The sequence below is a fragment of the Myodes glareolus genome, chromosome 19 (assembly GCF_982192425.1).
Source record: "Myodes glareolus chromosome 19, mMyoGla1.1, whole genome shotgun sequence".
Classification (NCBI taxonomy): domain Eukaryota; kingdom Metazoa; phylum Chordata; class Mammalia; order Rodentia; family Cricetidae; genus Myodes; species Myodes glareolus.
Genome location: NC_142044.1, coordinates 25,139,236 through 25,147,296, shown reverse-complemented (window position 1 = coordinate 25,147,296; position 8,061 = coordinate 25,139,236). Strand labels below are relative to the sequence as shown.

The window sequence follows — 8,061 nt, the reverse complement described above, 5'->3', positions numbered from 1 at the left end:
AGTTGCTTTCAAAAAAAAAAAAAAAAGAAAGAAAAAGAGCGCCCCCTTCCCAATGTATCCTCTCATTTTCCCAGCTCTCTTCCTGCAAGCTGGTGGCAGCATTCTCTATAACTGATACCACAACAGGTGCCAAAAGAGTGGACCTGAATCTCACATTCAGACTGGAAACACTGGGAACAAGAGGACTGGTCAGTGCTGACCATACTGCTAAGAACTGGACAGCCCAGCCCAGTTCACAGGCTAGACCTGCCTCTTCAGGGAAGAGCTGGCTGAACTCAGGACCCATCTGCTACCATCATCATGACACACACTTGATTGCCAAGAATCAAGGAGCAATATCTTCTCCAGAACCAGCTCTTCCTTCCCAAGGTCAGATCCATGGAATTTAAGTGGGAGAGAAATAGCGTGGACTCCAGACAGCAACATTAACCTCTGGTCCTGAGGATGCAAGGGCTTCTCATTTGAAACTCTCTCCGTGACCCACTCCGTCCAGTCCACACAGTTGAACGCCAAGATGCAGGCTCCTCCTTGGGATGCTGGAAAGAGTCGCCTCGTTCTGCTCCAGATTTCATTGGTGTCAGCAGCTGAAGCAATGACTTTTCCCCCTGGACCATTTCCCCAGGACTCCCCTCTGTGACAGGTGAGGGCAGTAAGCACCCAGGATGTCATTCTATATAGCAGTGAGGATTCCATCACATGGCTTAATAGGGATGGCATCATGGGTAGTGATGAAGATGCCCTTATGTGAAGTGGGGGTTGGGGTCAGCTTAGACACAGTGGTTTCTAGGAGGCTCATGGGGAAACACAGCTGTCTCTATCCCCGGAAAACACTCCTGTGACCAGAACCTGACACTGTAGCTGACCTAGGTGTGGTTTTATATGTTTCTCTGCTTTTCATATCACCGCATCATTTCAAAATTTTACATAGTGTTTTTCCCCATAATATAGTCCCATTAAACTATCATTTTTTTATGTTCCAAAGGCCAGAAAACAAATTCAATCACTAGATATGTTACTAGATACGCCTTTAGTCACTCCTCTATAAGACTGAAGCTATATTTAATTATTCTTTAATGTTGCTGAGATATAGTTCCACCACATAGACCAGGCTGGCCTCAAACCTCTTAGTCTCTCCCGTGCCGGGATTCCAGGTGTGTGCCAGCACACTTCACCTATTTCTGAATTCTCATGATGAGATATATAGTGACTTATCTTTGCATCTAATCAAAACAGGATTCTGGGAAGACTCTCTACAACTCATTGTCCTTGTTAGAGATCGTTACTAATGCCCTGAGTACAGGAAGGTGATCATCGCTGGCATCCTACCTGATCCTGGAGCACAGAGGAATGACGGGAATCTGCCACTCAGTCACATACCACAACATCGCGGCTGATGTGGAAAGATGAGGTTCCCAGAGACAGGGATCTTGTCTCACAGCCTTGGGGAGGCTGCCAACACACGTGAGGCACCTGGTGTCCAGGTGCCACATATTCATGTTTGATAATCGGAGGCAGCTGACTGCGTGAGCTGGGCAAGCAACACAGGTCTGATTGTCCCACGGACGTGACAGCGGGCATCTTGGTCTGTGATGACGCTCATCTAGTTTCCGCCATAGTCACTTTTTATCCCTCTTTTGCGCCCTTGACAAGGTTCTTCGGATGCAGAGACATAGAGACACAAAGTCTGGGACAACGGTGTGCATACGGTGATCCTGATGTAAGGATAAAGGATTGAAGATATAGAGATCCTTAGATGTGAGGTCTCGTGGATTTCTACGACTCCTACATTCTTCCTTGGCCATCCACCCTGGACACCATGCTTTTCCACCCATAAGCAGGATAATGACCATTGGTCTCTGAAGTTTTCCTGGTCCAAGAATCCAAAGAAGGCAAAGGCCAACTCAGGAAGGACAGTGCACTCATCTCTAATCATACATAATAAGCCGCTTGTGTAGCTTACTCCGCTCTATGTGTTTCAAGGGCAAGGTTCAGCATGACAACTTGATGACCGCTTTTTAGCTTTCTCCCCCTTCACCAGCATTATCTCTGAGCACAAAGTACCCGTGCAATGTGCCTGGTACAGCAATAAAACCAAACAGGAACTAAATGATGCTAGTGAAAGACAAGTGACCCGGTCTCACAGTTTGCCATTACACTCTGGGTGCAGATCCGTCTATCCATAATGCTCAAAAAGACCACATGTTCACAGAGGAACAAGTAAAATTCCAGGACTACAGGATGGAGGTGCCGATGCATGAGTGTGTATGTACTAGAAGCACGGGATGGATGTGCTGATGCATGAGTGTGTATGTACTAGAAGCACGGGATGGATGTGCCGATGCATGAGTGTGTATGTACTAGAAGCACGGGATGGATGTGCCGATGCATGAGTGTGTATGTACTAGAAGTACGGGATGGATGTGCCGATGCATGAGTGTGTATGTACTAGAAGCACAGGATGGATGTGCCGATGCATGATTTGTGTACTATCTTTGAAAACTGTGCTGGGTTTGAGGACTTTGGCAATTTTTAAACTTCACCACACTTTTTAAAAGTTTAGTCTTTTCTAAATGATTAAGCATCTCTACCTAGTAGTAGCGAAGATCAGAGTTGACAAACTATAGGCCTTCAGGATAAATCTGGCTACCACAGGCTTTAGCCCATGAGCTAAGAGTGGTTTCTTCATTTTAAAAGAGTTGGAAGAAAATTTAGAAGACAGCATTCTGGGATAGGAAAATTACGTGAAATTCAAAATGTAGTGTGTAAAATGTGGTGTGCAAATCTAAAACTTTTCTTGGTGCAGAGCCACATGCATTTACAGTAGATTGCCTGGTGCTACTTTGTGCTGAGTCAGGAAAGTTGACTGGCAGAGTTGACAGAGACTACGTGGCTGGCAACCCTGAAATACCTATCACACTCTGACCCCTTACGGAGAAAGTCAGCTCTAGACAAGCTACTCCAGGGTGGCTTCGACTCTGACAAATTTGCATCTCAGGGGGCAGTGAGAGGACTAGTTAGTGTCTAATTACAACACAGAGTGTATTTCCTATTCTGGAAACAAGGTCTCACGTAAACACACCTCAGCTCAAACTCATTCTGCATCTAAGGATTACTTTGAACGCTTCTGCGAGGAGGACAGGCATGCACCGCTATGTCCAGTTTATGCCGTGCTATGGCTCTAGCTCACTAGGCCTGCACTCTACCATATGAGTCATATTCTCAGCTTCTCATTTGTAGATTATGCAGTTAAAATTTCACCTACTCATTTAAATGTATTTGTAATTATCTAGTCCTTTGTGTTCACTGACAGAGCACTGAAAACTTCAAGCCACTGAACACGCACTCTTTGAGTTCAAATTGAGCCGGGTTCACTGGTCTGCTTCTCTTTCCTAGCCTTTAAACAAGAATCTCTGCCATGGTCTATTGAAGAACATTTTCTTCCCTGGTATTTGAGAGATATCGGATGTTTTCAAGCTTGTGAAGGCTACAGTGTGCTTCACAAAGAAAGTATGCGCTAGAGACGCTTCTTCAGCCTGCGATTCTACTGCCGCTTGGCAGGGGTTCAACGCTGGTGAATGTGATCCATAAAACACAGCACCTTTAGCAGATACGCACCAAACAAGGTTATGTATGGAAGGGCTGATGAGCACATGGGTCAGAGGCTCGCAGGAACAGAACTCTACTTTGTCTGGGGCAATGCTCTCAGACTGGCTAACTCAGTGTGGGCACCCCTTTATAAGGCACAACTATGACAAAAAAGAAGAATTGACTATATGCGCCTTCATTATTCATCCTACAAATAACACCGCCTCAGCCTCCGGGAAACAATGGGTTCCTTGGAACTGCTCTGACTTGTTCATATCTTTATCTTGAACACCCATTTTTAAAAAATCCCTTTGGGGGCTGGAGAGATAACTCAGCGGGTAAGAGCACTGACTGCTCTTCCAGAGGACCTGGGTTCAATTCTCAGCACCCATGTAGCAGCTTACAACTGTCTGTAACTCCAGTTCCAGGGGATCTGACACCTTCACACACACATTCACAGCATTCTGTGAATTCAAGTGAATTCTGCAGTTGGCAGAATATGCCTCAACAGGGTATGTTCATAATCCAATCTCATTTACTCTTACATAACATTAAAAAGGAAACTATGTGGGATGGTGAATGGCTACAATCCACCTCTACCTTCACCACTTCCAATTCGGGAACTCTTCTGGTTTATCCTTTAGGAAGGAAATGACTATATGCTACTTTCAGGGTGAAGTATTTAAAGAGTGGGTCTGAACAACTATTTACCAACAAATTTGAGAGTTGCAAGAAATTGGAGACTTCTTCAATACATGCACTTTGTGGTGATTGAATTCCAATGAAACAGAAATTCAGAGCAAACTAACGATGACTAATGAGACTGAATTCATAGTACACTGTCTCCCAAAAAAAAGCCAATGATCAGATGGCTACACCACTGGGACCTCCCAAGCATAGAAAGAACTACTCCCAATCCTTCCAAAACTATTCCCTTTCATAAAAATACAAATTCAAAACAAGAAAGAAGAAAAGGGATTTTCTGCACCTTACAAGGCCTCATTACACTAGTTAATAAAACTAACAAATACATAAACAAACCTACAGGCCAATACCTTGAAGACACAGATGCAAAAAATACTAGCAAGCCATTGACACAGCACATTAAAGACTATCTACTGTAATCAAGTGAGATTCATTACAGGAAAGCAAGGATGGAGACTCAATAAACATGAGATATGAGATATCCACAAAAGGAAGGACAAAACTCAACAATTCTCTCAACAAAGAAAAGGTATGTAATGAACTTCAACGTATCTTCTAAAGCTCGGACCATTAAGTATAGAAAAACAGGTACTCAGCACAACAAAGATGATGTGTCATAAGTCAAACATTTAAAAAAATACAAAGACAAAAAGCGGAACACTTTGCAACATCTGGAAAAGAACAAGGCTAGCCACACTCACTATTTGCATTCAACATGATACGGTAAGTCCACACAAAAATGAAGAGACAAGAAAAAGAAATGAAGGACGTTCAGGGCTTGGGGAAAAACTCAGCTGGTAGAGCCTGTACTTATCATACCCAAGGCCCTGTCTTTTCCAGAACCAGAAAATAATAATGAGAAGAAAAATGTTGTGAAATACAAAGTAAGATTTATGTTATTTGTAGGTGGCATGACGTGCACAGAGAAACCCCCAAAGACTACACTGAAAATGATTAGTTAAAAAAAAAATTAAGAACGCTTCAAGATACAATACCAATAGACAAAGTCTTGTACATACTGATAACAAACTACGCGACATAGCTATATAAAAAGCAATCCAATTAACAGTAGCAAATAAAGAAAAAAGAAAGAATCAAGGAAACAAAACACACACATACACACACTTCGAGAATTCAAGCACACAAAGAGAAAGAGAAAAGGACAAAGTTCACGAATGGGAAGAATCAACATTGCAGAATTGTTAATCCAATCTATGGATTGAATCCATTCCCAATCACATCTCAAGTACATTCATCACAGAATTTGAAAACAATCCTAAAATTTGTATGGAAGCACAAAAATTTCCAAAAGGTCAAAACCATCTTGAACAAAGGGGCATTATACTTGAGTTCAAAGTCTACTACAAAGTCATCATAATCAAAATATCCTGAGGGGGGAACAGAAACAGAAATGTGGGTCAAGGGAAGAGAACAATGGCCTACAAGTAAATTTATATGCCTTCAGCTTGATGGTTTTTGTTTGTTTGGTTGGTTGGATTGAGACCAAATCTCACTCTGCTACCATGATGATACTTACTATGTAGCCCAAGCTGGCCTCAAAGTGATGGCAATCCTCCTGTGTCAGCCTCCCAAAGTATTGAGATGACAGGTAGATACTACCATCCTTGACCAGTCAACTGATTTTAATAATGATATAAGAATAGAGTCTCTTACCAGTAGGGAAAAGACAACATTCTCAATAAATGTGAACGCTGTCAGGCAGGGGAAGAAACAGATTTCTATCTCTTGCCTCTTACCAGTTATAAAAATCATTTCAAACTGAAGGGAAGGTTTAATTGTAAGAGAAATACTTCAGGGTATTAGAAGGAACAAGAATTGTTGCAAAAGGAGCAGCGGGCTGTGTTCCTGCCGCCTGGCTCCCAGCTAGTTTACACCCGAAATAATTACATGGAAACTGTATTCTTTCAAACACTGCCTGGCCCATTAGTTTCAGCCTCTAATTGGCTAATTCTCACATCTTGTTTTAACCCATATTTAGTAATCTGTGTAGCACCACGAGGTGGTGGCTTACTGGAGAAGATCCTAACCTGCGTCTGTCTTGGAGAGGACAGTCATGGCGACTGCCTCACTGCCTTCTTCCTCCCAGCATCCTGTTCTATCTATTCCACCTACCTAATTTTCTGTCCTATCAAAGGGTCAAGGCAGTGTCTTTATTAACCAATGAAAGTAACACATAGACAGATGATCCTCCTCCATCAAAGAATTGTTTTTGATACAACCACAAAAACAATACAAAAATAATCTAACAAAAAAAACACAAAACACAAAATCAAAAGTGAACAAAAGAGATTATTTCAAATGGAAACACAAAGGAAGCTCCCACCAGAATAAAGAAACAACCCATAAAATGAGGGAAAATGTTTGCAAACTATGCATCTGACAATATAAACAACAGCCAGAATAAAGACTATCAAAGACACAATGGCAGGTGATAACTAACCCAATTTAAAAACGCACTGAGAAATCAACAGTTCCCCCAATGAAACAAACAAATGGTCAACAGGGACACAAAAACTCTCCACCACTACTAAAGACCAGGAAACGTAAATCGAAGTCACACCGAAATGATTTGATCTCATTCTAATTATTGTCAGAAAAAGAAAAGATAAATGTGCACAGGAGTGTTCAGGAAAAGATTCTACCCCTGCACAATGTTGGTAGGAATGTAAACTAGCACAGACATTATGGGAAACAGATTGGAGGCTTCTCAAAGTGCTAAAAATAGAATGACTATAAGATCCAACAATCTCCCTACAGGGTATGTGTCCAAATAAAATGCAATCAGCACATGGAACATACATCTGCATTCCCATGTTTATTGCAGTACTTTATTTACAACAGCCACAGATAGAAAAGCCTATGTGTCCATCATACAACAAGTGCATGAAGAAAATGTGGCACACGTGCTGAGTGTTATACTAATCATGCATAACAACAGAAAAACCCACAAAAACTGTGAACATTGAGGATGAAGGCAGAAGACACTGGTCATTATAATAGGTGAAGTAAGTCAGGCACACAGAGACAAGTGCTCTAAGAGCATCACTCATAGGTAGAATAGGAAAAGGTTGATCTAAGAATTTGAATGTTGGAAGTCACACCAGCGGGTAAAGTGGGAAGGAGAGAAAGTCTAGGCAGTGTGTACTGGACTATACTTAGAAGCCATAAAGAGTTCTTGTTGCTATGGCATAGCATGAAAAGTATAGATAATAAAATCAGCAAAGCAACAATAGTAACAACATGCTGCAAATTTTGAAAAGCTAGAAAAAAATACTTTGAATGTTTATTCCATAAAAAATGATAAACGGGACCGTTGAGATGTCTCATTGGGTAAAGGTGCTTGCCACCAAGCTTGACAAGCTGACTTGGCCATCTGGAACCCACAGGGGTGAAAAGAACCAACTTGCCCAAATTGTCCACTGAATGTACACATGGCATGCACATGTGAATATACACACATGCACATACAGACATAAGACAGATAAAGAAAAAAAATTATAGGAAAATGATATGGAAATTTAGCAAGAGAATCACCTCCTTGACTGAAACATTATGTCCTATTTATGTGTATTTAAGCATCGTGTGGCACACTCTTAGCTATGTTCTGTTTCATATACTAGTCTTTTAAAAGTTTTATGCAAGTTACCGGGTAACCCTTCTCTACTGGCCCTTCCTCCCTCTGCCAGGTGGGTGAATTTCAAGGCTTTAGGGATGGCAGGACGGTGACATGAAGAGGCCTGACTTCCAAGG

General features: G+C 41.8%; 2 long non-coding RNA genes across 10 annotated transcripts in view; one reads left to right on the top strand and one right to left on the bottom strand.

The window, feature by feature from the left end:
- Window positions 1–8,061, bottom strand: part of LOC125415053 (uncharacterized) — a 207,092-nt gene that overhangs the window by 40,928 nt on the left and 158,103 nt on the right. For 3 of the 9 annotated variants that reach the window (XR_007236504.3, XR_007236500.3, XR_007236501.3), the window contains one exon: window positions 1,327–1,712. The exons of the other annotated variants lie outside the window; for them this stretch is intronic. This is a non-coding gene — a long non-coding RNA (uncharacterized LOC125415053). The remainder of the gene's footprint in view (window positions 1–1,326; window positions 1,713–8,061) is intronic. 9 annotated transcript variants of the gene reach the window in all.
- On the top strand, window positions 17–5,744 carry LOC125415052 (uncharacterized). Its single transcript, XR_014997992.2, has 2 exons — window positions 17–640; window positions 1,234–5,744. It is a non-coding gene; the product is annotated as an uncharacterized LOC125415052 (long non-coding RNA).